The sequence below is a fragment of the Microcaecilia unicolor genome, unplaced genomic scaffold (genome assembly GCF_901765095.1).
Source record: "Microcaecilia unicolor unplaced genomic scaffold, aMicUni1.1, whole genome shotgun sequence".
Taxonomy (NCBI): domain Eukaryota; kingdom Metazoa; phylum Chordata; class Amphibia; order Gymnophiona; family Siphonopidae; genus Microcaecilia; species Microcaecilia unicolor.
Genome location: NW_021963049.1, coordinates 212,410 through 230,350, shown reverse-complemented (window position 1 = coordinate 230,350; position 17,941 = coordinate 212,410). Strand labels below are relative to the sequence as shown.

The following is a 17,941-nucleotide window of genomic DNA, read 5'->3' as shown; positions in this document are numbered from 1 at the left end:
GAACTTGAACCTGAAATGCAACCAGAATAAAAACAGTACAGATATCTGGGAGGGGCTATGGATTGATCAGCTATGATTAATGGAAAGAAAATTATCAGGTATGATTATACATAATTTTACCTTCCATATCATCAAGCTGATCAATCCATAGACTGGTGGGATGTACCGAAGCAGTACTCACCCAGGGCGGGACATAGAAATCCCTGACCGCAACACTGAAGCTCCAAACCGGGCCTCCGCCCGAGCAGCCACAGTCAAGCGGTAATGCTTGGAGAATGTATGGGCCGAAGCCCAAGTTGCCGCCTTGCATATCTCTTCCAAGGAGACGGAACCGGCCTCTGCCATCGAGGCCGCCTGAGCTCTTGTGGAGTGAGCCTTCAGCTGGATAGGCGGCACCTTCCCCGCGGCCACATAAGCCGCTGCAATGGCTTCCTTGACCCATCTTGCCACTGTAGGCTTAGCAGCCTGCAGACCCCTACGAGGACCTGCATACAGGACAAACAGATGATCCGATTTCCGGAAATCATTGGTCACTTCCAAGTATCTGATGATGACTCGTCTCACATCCAGATATTTAAGAGCAGAGTACTCCTCTGGGTAGTCCTCCCTACGAAAGGAAGGGAGACAGAGCTGCTGATTCACATGGAAGCGAGAAACAATCTTGGGCAGAAAGGAAGGCACTGTGCGAATAGTCACTCCTGCCTCAGTGAACTGCAGAAAAGGCTCTCGACATGAGAGCACCTGGAGCTCGGAAACTCTTCTGGCTGAAGTGATAGCCACCAAAAAGACTGCTTTCAACGTCAGGTCTTTCAGAGATGCCCTTGACAAGGGTTCAAACGGCGGCTTCTGCAATGCTCTTAGCACCAGGTTGAGATTCCACGCAGGCACCACTGAGTGCAGAGGAGGGCGCAGGTGATTAACTCCCTTGAGAAAGCGCACCACATCTGGCTGCGAAGCCAGGGAAGCACCCTTCAGGCGGCCCCTGAAGCAAGCCAGAGCCGCTACCTGGACTTTAAGGGAACTGAGCGACAGGCCTTTGTCCAGACCTTCTTGCAGGAACGCCAACACTGAAGAAATTGGAGCAGTGAAAGGAGAAAGTGAGCCTGCTTCACACCACGCTGCAAAGATACGCCAAACCCTGGCGTAAGCAGTAGAAGTAGAGCGCTTCCTCGCTCTCAGCATAGTGGCGATGACCTTGTCTGAGAAGCCCTTCTTCCTCAGACGCTGCCGCTCAATAGCCAGGCCGTAAGACCAAAGGGGGAGGGATCCTCCATCACCACGGGACCCTGATGTAACAGGCCCTGCTCCACTGGCAGCCGCAGAGGATCGTCGACTGAGAGCCTGATCAAGTCCGCATACCAGGGACGTCTGGGCCAATCCGGACCCACCAGGATTACCCTGCCGGGATGCTTTGCCACCCGGTCTAGCACCCTGCCCAACATGGGCCAGGGCGGGAACACATAGAGAAGCTCTTGTGTCGGCCACTGTTGGAGAAGAGCATCTACTCCCAGGGATCGAGGGTCCCGTCCTCTGCTGAAAAAGCGCGGCACTTGGCAATTGGCCGATGACGCCATCAGATCTAGGCTCGGCTGGCCCCAGCGCTTCGTGATGTCCAAGAACGCCTGAGCAGATAGCTGCCACTCTCCGGGCTCGGATCAACCAGTCGTCCAGATAAGGATGGACTTGTACTCCTTCCTTTCGCAGGAAGGCCGCTATGACCACCATTACTTTGGAAAAGGTCCGCCGAGCAGTAGCCAACCCGAAAGGGAGGGCTCTGAACTGGAAGTGTCGGCCCAGGACTGCAAAACGCAGAAAGCGTTGATGAGGAGGCCAGATGGGAATATGCAAGTATGCTTCCTTGATGTCCAAGGATGCCAGGTACTCCCCTGCCTTCACTGCCGCTATAACAGAGCGGAGAGTCTCCATGCGAAAGTGCCGCACTTTCAAGGCCCGATTGACCCCTTTGAGGTCGAGGATAGGCCGGACAGAACCTCCTTTCTTTGGTACCACAAAGTAAATGGAGTAACGCCCCTTGCCAAGCTGACTTTCTGGCACCGGAACGACCGCACCCAGGCGGATCAGATTGTCCAAAGTCTGCTGCACTGCCACAGCTTTGACCGGAGACTTGCAGGGAGAGAGTACAAACCCGTCTCTTAAGGGTCGGCAGAACTCTAGCTTGTAGCCGTCTCTGATGACTTCCAGCACCCAAGCGTCTGAAGTTATTGTGGTCCACTCGCCCAGAAACGAGGACAGCCGTCCTCCAATCTGCACTGGGGCGTGGACCAAGACCCCGTCATTGGGTACGAGACCCTGGGGGAGGACTGGAGGGAGCACCTCCGGGACGGCGGTCTCTGCGAAAGGAATGCTGCTTGGGGGAGAAATTCCTCTTAAAGGAAGAGGGGGCAGAAGAACCCGACCTGCCCGGGCGGTACCGACGGGCTTCCTGAAACCGTCCTCTGGAGGTACCGGGACGAGCACTAGCCCGAGCCCTGACCTCTGGTAACTTCTTGCCCTTAGACGTGCCGAGATCGGTCACGATTTTGTCCAGCTCGACCCCAAAGAGCAGCTTGCCTTTAAAAGGCAATCTAGCCAGGCGGGATTTAGAGGCGTGGTCAGCAGACCAATGTTTCAGCCAAAGCCACCGCCGCGCAGAGACTGTCTGAGCCATGCCTTTAGCTGAGGCTCTCAAGACATCATACAGCAAGTCTGCCAAATAGGCTAAGCCCGATTCCAGGGCCGGCCAATCAGCCCTCAAGGAATGATCCGAGGGGGAAGCCCGCTGCACCATAGTCAGGCACGCCCTGGCCACATAGGAGCCGCAAACTGAGGCCTGCAAACTTAAAGCAGCCGCCTCAAAGGACGACCTTAAGGCCGCCTCCAATCTTCTGTCTTGGGCGTCCTTTAGGGCCGTGCCACCTTCCACCGGCAACGCCGTTTTCTTAGTCACCGCAGTGATTAAAGAATCCACGGTAGGCCACAGATCGGCCTCACGCTCACTCACAGCCAAAGGATAGAGGCGGGACATAGCCCTAGCCACTTTAAGGCTCGCTTCTGGGGCATCCCATTGAGCCGAAATTAAGGTGTGCATGGCATCATGCACGTGGAAGGTTCTAGGCGGGCGCTTCGTCCCCAGCATAATGGCAGAGCCAACAGGGGCTGAGGGAGAGACGTCCTCCGGAGAGGAAATCTTCAAAGTGTCCATGGCCTGTAACAACAGGTTGGGCAAATCCTCTGGGCTAAAAAGCCGCGCTGCAGAGGGGTCATCCGCTCCAACCGAGCGGGGATCCGTCTCCTCCAAGGAATCCGCAAAGGACCGTTGGGAGACCTCAGACACGCTGCCCTCATCTACATCGGAGGAGACAAATTCCTCCAAGGCCTGGGAATCAACCCGAGGGCGTTTGCCTCTGGGAACCTCAACCTCTTTACCAGACGAGGGAGCAGGGGCAGCGTTGTGCATGAGGAAGGCCTGATGCAGCAGCAAAACAAACTCGGGGGAGAAACCCCCCAGACTGTGCACTTCCGCAGCCTGGGCAACAGCCCTAGACGCACTCTCAACCGGCGCTCGAAATAGCGGGGGAGAGACATGCTGCGCATCCAAAATGGCGTCCGGCGCGAAACTCCGCGAAGGAGCCGCGCGGGAAGAACGGCTCTTAACATTAGCCGGTTTTGTGCCGTCGCCCAAATTAAGGGCGTTCATGGCATTAATGTCTCCAACCTCAAGGGCGGCCCCCGAAGAAGCCGTCCGAGCCGCGTGGCCGGCCAAGATGGCGGAGGCGAGGAGCGGGGGATGGGCGTTTATGGCGGGAAAAACCGCCACGCCGGAGGAAGGACCGGGACATTCATCGGTCACTAAACTGTCACCCATCAAGGGCGAATCAGGCTGTAAAACCCCCGCATCCCCTCTAGAAGCGCTCCAGCGATCCGGGGAGCGACCCTTTGCGCCCTCGCCCTCCGACGCCATATGCCACGAGGAGAAGAATCGGGGAACCCCCTGCCCGCTAGAAAAAGGTAAAATTACCTGCTTGCCGCTCCGAGCTGTAACGAACTGGTGTCCCAGTGAGTAGCTGCAATGAACGTTTAAATAAACGCCAAAATAAACGCCTTTAAAGACGTTTAAAATTTTTTTTTTTTTTTAAACGGAGCCAGCGGGAGGGGGGAGAAAAGGAGGGACCTGGCACCACCAGGTTTGCACTTGCTCAAAAGAGCCCTCAACCCCAGGCCTCAACAAAACCTAAGGATTAGGCTTGGAGGCCTAGCCAGAGCTGCTGCTGTGTGTGACCACCACCTGCTGAGATAGAGAACATACTAAGGAGTTTCCGGCAGCACATGACCACATATAGGGAGGCAAAAGTTTGCTCTCTATCTCCACCTGCTGGTAGATGGACACAACCCACCAGTCTATGGATTGATCAGCTTGATGATATGGAAGCATCAATAAAATAAATTCAGGGGAAAACGGGTCACCCTGTCCCTGAGAGGCCAAAGCCTCTGTAGCTCCTAACCCCCGAGTCTCCTGAGACCTCTGGCTGGCTTCTACAAGCGTTTTCGCCATCCCTGTGCACTCCTCCGCTGCAGGAACCACGCTAACAGCATCCCCCGGCGAATCCAAGATGGCGCCTGTCCCGAGCTGCGGAGCGCAGGAAACCCCATCGGAGACCGCCATCCGACTCTCAGGCCCCGATTCCTCCATGCAGCCTGCACTACAGAGTCCCGCTATGCTGCGCCTCTTACCACAATGAGGGCAGCGTTTAGCTGTCTCTGCTGCCATAAAGCGCTAGCGCTGACACGGGGAGAAAAGACGTGAATTCAGAAAGCTGTAACACTCACCCAGCAACGAGGGAAGTGAAACCCGGCCCCGGAGGAGCTGCAGATGGTGCCCCAGCACCTGGTCAAAGGAGCTCAGGTCTGGAAACGTGCTGTCTGTGTCTCAGGAGGTCTCTTTTTTTTTATTTTTTACCGTGAGCTAAGAGCACAGAAAGCCACAGAAGAAACAGCACTGACAACCCACCGAGTCTGTCCTACCCTAATCCCTTATTTGTCCTGTCTGTCTGTACTGATTTAGATTGTAAGCTCTTTTGAGCAGGGACTGTCTTTTCTTCATGTTAAATTGTGAAGCGCTGTGTACGACTGGTAGCGCTATAGAAATGATTTGTAGTAGTAGAAGGGGAAAAACAGGTAAGGCAGGGACCTGTCACACAAGTATGCCTCTAAATTGGGCACAGACAGCCACACACTCCAGCTCAACTGGGACACCCAGGAGCCCCCTCAAATGAGAATCCAGGAGCTGGCAAGCTCCGTCCACCACCTGCTGGAGATAGAGATATACTAAAGGTAGAAGGACCGGTACACAGAGGGTCTATGCCTGCTTTTAGTGTTCTCTATCTCCACCTGCTGGTAGATGGATACAACCCATCAGTTCCTGGATTCATCTGCTGCTGAAGCTAATGAAGTTTATTTTTCTAAATGTAAGGGGAAATTATGGGTTTATGGGATACCGATATATGTAACAAGTGGAAAACAGAAAAGGGTACCACGATACATCACTTTTTGGAATGTATTAAGCTATAGCCTTTCTAGTCTGGGGTCCTGTCTGTTATAGAAACAGTTTTGGGAATAACATATGAATGGACATACGCGTCTCTTCACCTGGGCCTGGATCCTGCTCTTCATGATCAGGACTTTGTGGATTACCAGTGTTGATTTGCGCTTCTGGCGTTGATGTTGGCCCGGAAGACAGTGCTCCACCATTTCGTGGGGAAGGACCCCCCCATCCTTGGCCGAGTGGAAGGCTAGCATGGTGCAGGTGGCTTCTTGGGAATTATTACAGGCACCTCACCCCACGAGGAAGTTCCTCAGAATGTACATGGACACTTGGAAAGCACCGCAAGATTACCTGGCAAGGCAGCCATTGCCTACCCCAGTGAACACAGAGTAAGGGAAGAGAGGGGAGGGGGAAAGGAATGGAGGGGTTAGTTGTTGGGGGGATTTAGCATATAAAATGTGAATGGAACACGAGTGTAGTTAATTTTTTGTACCTGTTTTATTGAAGCTTTGCTTGGAGATTTGATGTTATATGCTTCAACATGCTTGAAGTGTGTACCATTCTTTAATAAAAATATTTAAAAAAAAAATAAGAAACATCCAGAACTCAAGAAGTTGCTGTTCCCACACCACAAAAGAAAAAACTTGAGTTCCCTGACAAAGAAAATAAGGACCAGAAACTACCATGACACAAACTGTGAAGGAGCGATGAAGATGCAACTAAGAATGGAAGGTGGCTCAGTGCGAGAAGTTCCTGCCCTTAGACTGACCATTAGAACTGAAACAGCAACACAATTTTCACAACTGCTGTCTCTCAAAATGCTGGAGAAAACTGCAGGTAGAAAGAGGTAAAAATAGTAAGCTGAACGGAAGGCAGCGTCAAGAGACCCGCTGGAAAGAGTAGGTATGACTTACCTCATGGTGAAAACAGAGCACCTAAATGGCGATATAAAAATGATTAAATGAATACAGAAGACATAATAAAGAGTGAACTTGAGTGAAACTGGACGTGCGATAACAAAAGGCAGCATAAAAGCATTTAGCTTCTTCCAATTCCTTATCAAATTGCAGCATAGCAAAGGAGTTGGGGGGGGGGGGGGGGGCTCAGTAGCACCAAATGTTACCCCAGCTCCAGCCAAATTTTCAGCATATTTAGAAGGAGCATCATCCATCAGGTAGCAACCACCTGCACTACTGATACACTGGGTCAGAGGCTGGCTGAAAAGGACAACTATTAGCTTCCACGGGCCATCCACTATCCACTGGAGACAGAGAGAATACTGACCATTGTATGGGTGCACAATACCCTTAGGAGTGAATCACAAAGAACTACTTGGCGATGGACATAACCACAGGTTCTCTACTTGTCTGGTATGGATGCTAAGGAAGCATCATTTCTCATATAAAGAAAATTAGAAAAGAGATCAGCAGTCTTCACAGACAAAGTTGACCAAGAAACAGTAACCACTAGAACCCACAGAAAGAAGGGGGCATTGAGACATTAAAAATTAAGGAAAAGAGGCTGTCATCAAAAATGTAAGTGAGCGTGGCAGAAGCACTGCGAGAAGTAGTTAAATTATAACCAATACAAAATTAGTTCACCAGTGAGCCCCCAGTATGGTTGGGCTCTCTAGAGACACTGTGAGTGAGCAATGACGGTACATTTCTTTTTCATGGTGGAAAAGCAACTTAGGAAAAGCCAGTGAATTAGCTATCTGAAAAATGCAGGCATGGAGAGCTTCTATCTGAATGAAGGGATTAAAATGTGGCAAGAGTTTCCCTCCGCTGTCCTGGGGCAAACAAATTGTAGGAAATTCTGCTCTGTACATATATTTTTTTAATATTGTGAAATCCTTGGTAGACCAGGCAGTGTGGGGGGAGTGCAGAGTTGTCAGTTGTTAAAGTGAAATATTATGATGACTGCAGACTTTAGAAAATTCCTCTGAAAACTGTGCTCAGATATCTGGCAAGCACCTGTGTTTCAGAGCATGAAGACCTGAAGGTGCTGAAACTGAGCCCCAGGGTTTCATACTGAAGAAACATTCTGCTGTAGAGCCTCATGAAAAGAACAAGTGAAATAGCGGTCTGTCTCTTGCCTTCTAAAAACTGTGCTGTGAATATCTGGCAAGTATTTAAGTTTCAGGGCTTGAAAGACGCTGGCAGTCGAAGCAGCCTATCTCTGTTCCTCTTGTGAGAAATGTGTAAAGATATTGCTTTTTCACTTAACAAAGTTGCAAAGGTAAAATACATAGCTTATGCCCTTGTAAAAAAGAAATCTTTAGGGAACTATACTTGTGCGAGTTAGAGAGTTGCACGGGGACAGAAATCTTACCCATCCCCGCCCGTCCCCACTGGAATCTTACCCGTCCCCACCCATCCCCATTGGAATCTTACCCGTCCCCACCCATCCCCGCAAAAATTTAAACCATCCCAACCCATCCCCACCCGTCCCCGCAAGAATTTAACCCATCCCCACCCATCCCCATAAGAATTTAATGGTACATAAAAGAAAATTCCAGTCAGCTCCCTCAGTCTCTCTCTGGATTTGAGCCACAGCACTGTAGGCAAGGAAGGAACGGAAGTTGGAACACTCTGGTGCGCACATGTAAGATTTGTCTCTGATTCACTGGCAGTGTGTGCTGAGAGGTCGCCACTTGCACGTGCCAGTAGGTCAGGTGACATCTGATTCTCGTGCCTGTGTCAGAGCTGAGGTCTGTGCACCAGCCTGAGAGCAAAGAGGATTAATAGTAACATAGTAAGTGACAGCAAATAGACCTGAACGGTCCATCCACTCTGCCCAATAGTCACACTCATGATCAATTCATCATTAAATCAACAAGTGTGATATTATATACTTGATTATGGTCTTTCTTTCGTGTTTCTGGAACAAAGACCACAGAAGTCTATCTGGCCCCATCCTTATGTTACAACTGCTGGAGTTGCCATCGAAGCCCACTCCAGCCTATTCATGTTCTCATTTGTGGGACACAGACCATAAAAGTCTGTCCAGCACTGTCCTCATGTTACAGCCACTGAAGTTACTGTCTAAGCCCTTTCCAGCCCATCCTACACCAGATTGCCATGTATGAGACACAGACCATACAAGTCTGCCAGGTATCAGCCCTAGTTCATCACAGCCAGAGTCGCCATCTAAGCGTCACTTGACACATCCACACACATGCAGCCATTTAAGGTTAGGTTTTTTATAACTTCCATTTTCTAATTAGAGATCCTCTGTGTTCATCCCATGCCTTTTTGAATTCCGTCATCATTTGTGACTCTACCACCTCCTTAATGGAAGACTTTCCACATTTATGCTGTTAAAGCAAGGAGGAAGAGGAGGAGGAGGAGGAGACAGCACTCAAAGAAATTGGTATTCGGTAGATGAGAGGCTGGTGCAGGTGGAGCTTACAATTCCACGGGAAGCCCACAGAACTGGTTTCATCCCCGCGGGAACCCCGCAGGAACTGACTCCGTCCCCGCGGGAACCCCGCAGAACAGCTTCCATCCCCGCGGGAACCCCGCAGGAACTGCCTCCGTCCCTGCGGGATTCCCGCGGGGACGGAAGCCGTGCAGCTCTCTAGTGCGAGTGTGTGTACTAATATTGCAAGCCCCTTTTAATAAGGACCACCACTTTAATTAATAAAACACTTTCAGATGGTTTTTACAATTACTAACAAAAGGAACTGTGGCAGTTCAAAGGATAGGATGTGCTAGTTAATAAGCAATGTGAGAAGCAAGATAACCAGTAGGAGGAGACCGGGGGGGGGGGGGGGGGGGGAGCCCAAACTGCTGATGCAGAAATGTATGAAAGTCTCAAGGACAGGAAGGCCTGAAGGCTGAGAGAAAAGAATGTAAGCCACGCATGACAGCTACCCATCACTGGACACCTGCAAGATAAACTCTGTAGCCATGGAAGAAAAGACAAGGGGAACAGTCGGGAGTGGGGGGGGGGGGGGGGGGGGGGGGGGGAGTTGGCCATATGATGCCTAGAACTGATGTAATAGGTTAAAGATGAGAAATCAATATCCAATTAAGAATTTAGGGGCAGAAACCTATGTTACAAGTGAAAGGAATATAAGCTGTAAGAATCAAGGGGTATGTGTGCCTGCTTGTTATCAGAGACACCCATTCTTGCAAGAGTGTATTTTTAAATAATAAATTAAATAAGACTTGCTTCACCAATTTGTTTTTGGAAGTTCTTTCTTTGAATAGGTTCTCAGGTTATCTGGGAGCTATTTCTAACAATGTGAAAACTGTGCTATATCTGGCAAGCACTTTTTTCAGGATGGGAAAAAAACCCCATGGGTGCTAGACCTGAGCCCCCAGGGTTTTAACTAGTTGTTTTAACTTCCACAATATAACAAGAAATAAGAGTCAACAGATCAGTTGCCTAATTTAAGCCACCTAACTATACAGGTATAAATAAAAGTTCAATTTCACTGCTATGTGTGTAGCTTTGCAGTTCTCCAGATACAGGTGCCAGGGCCAGCCCTGCCACTGGGTTGACTAGGTGTCTGCATAGGCCAGCAGCATTTAGGAGATAACAGAAGAGCACCTCCTCTCTCTTTCCCTATCTTCAGCATCTCTCCCCATGTTCTTGCCACTGTTACCCTATCCTTTCAAGATACTGGGCAAAAATTAAAAACCCACAGTGCTGGCATGGGGCCTTTACAGACAGGCCTACATCCAAGCACTGCAGTGTGCCACTCTCCCTCTGACAAGAGATCCTGTATCATGGGGGTGGGTTATGATTGAGCATGGGTCTGTATTTAAAGGCCCCACACAAGCACTAAGTCTGGGAAAAAGTAAGGCATATATGGCAGGGAATGGAGGGGAGCCACTGGATAGGAGTAGAGATAGGAGATACTGGGGGTGGGGCAGAGTGAAAGCAGTGATGCTGCTCTCCAGAGGAGGAAAAGAGGCAATGCTGGTCACCGCAACAGTGAAGGACAGGAATAGGGATGCTAGACTATGGAGGGAGGGAGCAGTGATGCTGCTCTCCAGGGGAGGAAAAGAGGCAATGCTGGTCACCGCAACAGTGAAGGACAGGAATAGGGATGCTAGACTATGGAGGGAGGGGACAGTGGATGCTGGACTGGTTGGGGGGGGGGAGGGGGAGTTGATCTGCCTAGGGTTACAGTATGTCCGGATTTACCCGGACATGTCCTCTTTTTGAGGACATGTCTGGGAAACTAGGCGGGTTTTGCCAATCTGCCCATTTGTCCGGATTTCTGGACAAACGGGAAGGCTAGCGGGCCGTCCTATGCTAGCCTCCATGCCCTCCCCTCCCCTTACTTACTACTCTACTGCCCTGGTGGTCTAGTGACCTCTTCCACCTTCGGGGCAGGAAAGAGCCCCCTCTTTCCTGTGCTGCCCTGCATCCTGTTGCTGATCTCGGCACTGATTCAAAATGGCCACCGAGAGTTGAAGCGACATCGCGAGACTTCAACTCTTGGCGCCCATTTTGAATCAACACTGAGATCAGCAACAGGATGCAGGGCAGCGCTCCGGGCAGCAAAGAGGGGGCTCTTTCCTGCCCCGAAGAGGTCACTAGACCACCAGGGCAGTAGAGTAAGGTAAGGGAAGGGGGGTGACGGAGAGGGGAGTGATGTGGTGTGTGACAGGGGGGAGGGGAATATGTGACAGGGGGCGGTGCGAGGGTGTGGTGGTGGCGGGGCATATGTCCTCTTTTTTGGGGGATCAAATATGGTAACCCTAGATCTGCCCAAGTGGAAGGGGGGAGACCTACGACTGAAGATTCAGCAGGGTATCAGATACCCTTGATCTGGCAATGAATGTATGTAAAATACACCAGAGCCAGCGTTTCAGACAATGGCGTTCCAAGGGGGGGCAGTGGGGGCAGTCCGCCCCGGGTGCACGCCGCTGGGGGGGAGGGGGGGTGCCGCGCGCCGGTCAGCTTCGTTCGTTTCCATGCTCCCTCTGCCCCGGAACAGGAAGTAACCTGTTCCGGGGCAAAGGGAGCATGGAAACGAACAAAGCTGACCGGCGCGGAACCCCCCCCCAGCGGCGTGCACCTGAGGGGGGGTTCTTTTGCAGGGGTGGGGGGTGTCCTTTCGCCGGGAGGGGGTCGCACTGCACCGGGGGGGGGGGGGGTCGCTGCACCCAGGGGGCGGGGCGCATCGGCGATCTGCCCCGGGTGTCAGCCCCCCTAGGAACGCCACTGGTTTCAGAGCTGCCAAATTATCCATTCCAGGAGGGAGGCTATTTTGGCAAGTTCTGGTTTTAAACTTACATCCCAAAGTAGTGTAGTTTTGTAGGCCACGGCTCTAACCATTGTGATCAGCCCTGCACCATGATGTGGCTGGGAGCAAGCCAGGCCTGACCAAAGTCTCTCTCTCCTGGAACAGGTAACTTGGCAGCTCTGAAAAGTTTGGACACAGAGTTTAAACATCGACCTGACTGCTGTAGTGCTTCTTCAGTGACCTGAAGAGGACAGTAACAATGGAATGCTTATCATAGATATATTAAATTACTCCAAGTGAACGAACCAACACTGCACCCACAGCTCTCTGCTTTAAGGTGGGAAAAAAAACACATTTTACTGGGAGACAATTTTGTTTTCAAAGTGCTTTACCACATGCTCACCGCATATATGCCGCTAACAAATTGCAATGGCTCTCAAAGCCATCCTCCTCCAGGGACGCACCGCTACCTTCCTACTCCAATAAATACCAACCCCCACTTGCCACTTACCCGTCACCCCCAGTAACGAGGAAGCAACGGCTACCAGCAAAGGCACTATTACAATTTGCACCATCTGTGTCCTCGAACGCAACCGCCACCGTCTGATTGGCGGCGGATGGATTCAGGGAACTTCGCGTACAAAACTCCGCCCCGTTAACTCAGTGCACGGCACGCAAAAGCAGGCAGGGCTGGCGTCTAGCTTACGGTGTGCCACAAATGGTTAATAGTCCTCTAGGGAAGCATGAGTCTACTTTAAACACAATTGTTGTTTCTAAATGTATATTGAGATAACAGCGAGGCAATTTGTATATGAAAACTATAATTTCATAATTCCACTGTCTCCTTTTGGGGATGGGAATAACCAGAACTTTTCACAATACGCAACTACAGTCACATTAGGCAGCCTACCCGGAGAGATGTCCTCTTCTATCTGAACTTCCTCTTATGAGAAGGTTACTTGGGACCTTTTCTCTCTCTCTCTCACACACACAGAACCTTAATTAACACCTAATTCAGGTCAGAAGCATTGCTTCCTCCCTTCTGGCAAAGAACAAAAAAATACTTTTTTCTTTTTAAGCCAGAACCTTTGAGCCCTGCTGTGCTATCCATTAGCTATCTGTTAAACTTAATATTTTTAAACTTAATTTTTGCCGGAAGCTTAAACTATGGAGAGGAGAGTTTTACACCACTTAACCAATTATGAAATGCAGACTAAGTAGTCAGATACATTTAGGACTATTGGTAGAGTCTCATTCTCCATGTCTCGGATAAAGATAGGCTATGCCATGCTATATAACATGAAGGATAAAAGTACCGCAAACTGTTGAAGAGGGTAGGGTCAGATTGGGGATTATAACCACATGTGCTGAGGCTTTTCTCAGAAGCAGGATTCATGGTAGATCGCTAGTCTTCTGGAGATTATTATAGACAGGAATGAAGATGTGAGTCCACAACTTATCTTTCTTAATAGAACGAAGGGCTGGGAGAAGTGGGATGTTTGGTTTTGATAAGCATGGCTGTGATGAAGTTAGTAGTCATAAAGCTATTGAAGACTCAGAAGTTACCCAATTTGCAGTCTGTAATTTCTTGCTTAAATGCGATCTTCCAGATTTGTGAATCACTGCATAAAAAAATCATAATATTCATAGTTTACTAAATGCTGGCGGCCCTATATAAGATGGGGAACAAATTATTATGCAGGAAACATAGGCACTACCTATTGAGGCAAATCACGCTCATACTCAGGGATCAAAAATTATGCAGAGGGGCCAGAAGGGGATTGGTGGGAGAGGGCAAAGGGATGGTTAAATGTTAAAAAGTATGTAAAATGAAAGATGTTATCTGAAAGCTAAATGCTAAATAAAATGTGATGTGTTTTAAAGTTATATCACACAGAGACATGTTTAAGTAATATATGGATACTAGGAAAAAAGGCCCGTTTCTGACACAAATGAAATGGGCGCTAGCAAGGTTTTCCTTGGAGTGTGTGTGACAGTGACTGTGTGAGAGAGTGAATGTGCGAGTGTGTGTGTGTCAGAGAGACAGTGTGTCTGTGTGAGAATGAGAGTGTGTGCGAGTGCATATGTGATACAGAGCAAGTGTGAGAGTGTGTTTCACACAGATACACTGTGTGAGAGTGTGAGAGAGTATGTGTGCGATACACAGACTCTCTGTGAGACCGAGAGTGTATGAGACTGAGTGTGTGACACAGAGAATGAATGTGACAGTGTGTGAGTGAGAGAAAAACACTGACTGTGAGAGAGTGTGTGTGTGCCAGAGATACCTCCCGCCCTCCCTCTGTGGTCTCAGGACCCCCTCCTCCCCCTCTGATATGAGGACCCCTCCCCTCTGGTCTCAGGATCCCCTCCCAGGTCTCGGGACCCTCTCCCCCTTTCCCTCCCCTCTGGTGTCAGGACCCCTTGCCTCTCTGGCAGCACCGTGCGAGTGTATGTGTGTGACAGAGAGTGAGACTGGGTGCAAGTGTGTCTGTGAGAGAGTGTGTGTGATTGTCCTCTGTCCCCTGCCCCCCTCCAGCCACTCAGCGATTGTCCTCTGTCCCATGCCCCCCCGAGCCATGCAGCAATTCTCGTGTCTCCCCTGCCCCCCCTCCAGCCACCCAGCGATTGTCCTCTGTTCCATACCCCCCCCCCCCCGCCCGCAGCCACCCTGCGATGTTTAACTGCAAAATTAGGGAGAAACATAGCCAGGCTATTTAGACACTGTGACTCATGAGCTATGTAGTGTAATAAAACGCACCTGCAACGTTGTGAAGCTGACACCGTGGCTTCATTGAAGGATTCATATCATTCGTAAGTCTGTCACATCTGTCTGTGCTCCACCCTTGTGTCATGACGTTTTGACGCAGTTCCCTCTGATAGGTCCGCCGCCCTCGACGTCATCACGTTTTGATGCGCGGGCGGGGCAGAGAGAGATGTGACAGACTTACGATGTTACGAACCCTTCACTGAAGCCACGGAGTCAGCTTCAGAAGGTGCGTTTTATTATACTGCTTTTTTATGTTGCTTTACTGGTATTTTTATCTAAACTACCAGTTTAGTGGAGGAGTGGCCTAGTGGTTAGCGTGGTGGACTTTGGTAATTCAGCATATAATTTAAAATCCATAAAGACAGCAATTTTTTTGAGTTAAAAGGAAAATTGCCAGTTAAAACAAGGTCACTAATGAACAGATTTAACTTTCCAAAAAAACAAATTTACATGGCAAAAAATGCTGAACTGGTTAATCTATTGATAACTATTTTTTGCTGTATTAATTAGAGTTAAGAACACAATGAGCAAACAGGTCCTATGAGGCTTGCATTATTTAACGTGCATTAACTCATATTAACATGTGTTAATATATTAATACAGGTTAATAAATGAGGATATGTTTGTACCTGAAGCAATGGAGAGTGAGTGACTTGCCCGTGATCACAAAGAATCATCAGCGGCAGAAGCAGAATTCAAATGATTCATGGGCTGCTTGTCGAATGAACCACTTCACAAGAACATTTCAGTTAAACTGAGAAAATGTCAGCTGAGAAACACCTTATGGCCTATTCAGCCTGCCCATCTGTACCACCTACTATCCCTCGTTCTTCCTTAGACACCCTAGAGTAGATATTCGCCAGTGGCGCTCAGTGTTTTGCTGACCGCTGCCGGCGTTATCCCTGGAAATTCAATGCCAGGCCATATCCAGGCTCCGGAATTGAATTTCTGGGTATATGCAGGCAGCAAACTCATAGCTGGTTAAATGCGATATTCAGAACTTAATATGGCTTACATTTTGTTACATAAGAACATAAGCATTGCCATACTGGGACAGACTGAAGGTCCATCAAGCCCAGTATCCTGTTTCCAACAGTGGCCAATCCAGGTCACAAGTATCTGGCAAAATCTCAAAATAGTACAATACATTTTATGCTGCTTATCCTAGAAATAAGCAGTGGATTTTCTCCAAGTCCATCTTAATAATGGCTTATGGACAGTTCTTATAGGAAGTTATCCAGACCTTATCCCGGCTCCGGCAATGAATTTCTGGGTATATGCAGGCAAGCAATAAAATCATAGTTAAGTGCGATATTCAGAACTCAATATGGTGAACTGTATAAAGATAGGGCTGTGTTTTATATTGTTCTATTTATGCAGTTATTCTAGCTGCTTAAGAAATGAATATCAGCTCTTAACCAGCTAAGTGCCGAATCCATCCACAAAATAGCCGGTTCCAGCTTAGGCACTAACTGGGCATTTTCAATGACATTGTCCAGTTAAGCGCTGCTGAATATGCCTGTTAGTCCTGGACAAGTGATTTAAATGGCCAGAAGCCATTTCAGGCTGTTTAAATCGCTTTGAATATCTACCCTCTATGCACTTGTCTCAGGCTTTCTGTCTGTGAGTTGTGCTGGTGCTAGATGTTTGAATCAGGCTGTGAAGTTTAAGAGAAAAATAAGCTTCCACTCATTAACTAGGCAAATTATAACACATTTTTTTTAAATATACTTTATTTGTGCATTTTACCCTAACATATAATATCTTATGGTTTACTTTTCCTTTTAAAATGTTATTTAGAAAAAGCCCTTGAAAATATTTTTTCTTCATAGCATATTACATATATACTTAAAAATACATTTTTAAAGAAATTATGCAAATATGCTAAAATTTTTCTTACATTTTTAAGAACCAATTTTTGAAGTTTAACAACATGTGAAATCTACTTGCTTACTTCAAAAGTTGAATAATATAACACTGGGAAAATACAGACAATAAAAGGAGGACCAGTATCCACAAATAAACAATAAAACAAAGAGCATTAACAACCCAGGAATGGAGACCAAGAACACACAAATTCCATGAAAGCAAAGTTACTCATCTGTAGGTGTTCTCCCGAGGATAGCAGGACACATCATCCAACAGAGCTTAACACAGAGATGCTCCCCAGCTTTCACTTTTTCCAGAAGCTTTTGGCAGTGTCCACTGTGCATGTGCCTTTCCTGCCCACCATCGTCATGTAGGACCATGAATTCTTATAAAATAGCTGACAGAATACAACTCCTAGGGAAGGTGGGTGGATATGTGAGGATATATGTCTTGCTGTCCTCAGAGAATACCTGCTACAGGTTGAGTAAGTTTGCTTTTTCTGAGAACAACCAGAACAGCATATCCACACATATGGGATTCCCTAGCTACCAGGCTGAAAGGGGGGGGGGGGGGGGGGGCGGGCACAACATAGTTTACAACAGGTGGTATTTCTTATTTTTGGAAAAACCTGAACAGAAACAAATGGGCCTAGAGAGAAGCTTGGATTCTAGACTTAAAAAATAATGCTGAAGGTCTGACGGATCAAACCAACTGTTGCATTGGGAATCTTGTTCTAGGTACTAGTGAGGTGTGAATTTATAGATGGAAGACCACTTCAAAGCTTTCCAGGTTTCTTCTATGAAGGATGAGCTCAGGTGAGTTATTCACGCAGCCATGGTTCTGATTCTGCAAGCCGTGACATGACCCTCCAAAGTCAGCCCAATTTGGTCATAAGTGAAAGAAACGCAGTCTTCTAGCCCAGTGTGTTCCAAGTCTGGTCCTGGAGTACCCCATGCCAGTCAGGTTTTCAGGATATCCACCATGAATATGAATGAAAGAGATCAGAATATAATAGAGACACTGTATGCATAAGTACATAAGTAATGCCATACTGGGAAAAGACCAAGGGTCCATCGAGCCCAGCATCCTGTCCACGACAGCGGCCAATCCAGGCCAAGGGCACCTGGCAAGCTTCCCAAACGTACAAACATTCTATACATGTTATTCCTGGAATTTTGGATATTCATGGTGGATATCTTGAAAACTGACTGGCAAAGGGTACTCAAGGGCTGGACTTGGGAAATACTGCTCTAGCCAACTGGAAAAGGTGTGTTTACCGATGGCTGCTGCCTTACTGTTAGGGTCAAAAGAAACAAAAAGCTGGGTGGACTGTCTATGGGCTTTAGCTCATTCGAGATAGGCCAAGGCTCTCTTGCAGTCCAGAGTGTGCAATGCGCTTTCACTGGGATGGACATAAGGATTGGGAAAAATATTTGCAGAACAACTGACTGATAAAAGATGGAACTTAGGATGTGTATGCAGAACTATACTACTGTGATGAAATCTTATGTAAAGTGGATCAGCTACTAGAGCCTGGAGCTCACTGATCATAAAGACT

At 48.4% G+C, this 17,941-nt stretch overlaps 1 protein-coding gene across 1 annotated transcript in view; it reads right to left on the bottom strand.

The window, feature by feature from the left end:
* Positions 1-17,941, bottom strand: part of LOC115458839 (reversion-inducing cysteine-rich protein with Kazal motifs-like) — a gene marked incomplete at its 5' end in the record, with an annotated part of 203,992 nt that overhangs the window by 1,010 nt on the left and 185,041 nt on the right. The window lies entirely within an intron of this gene.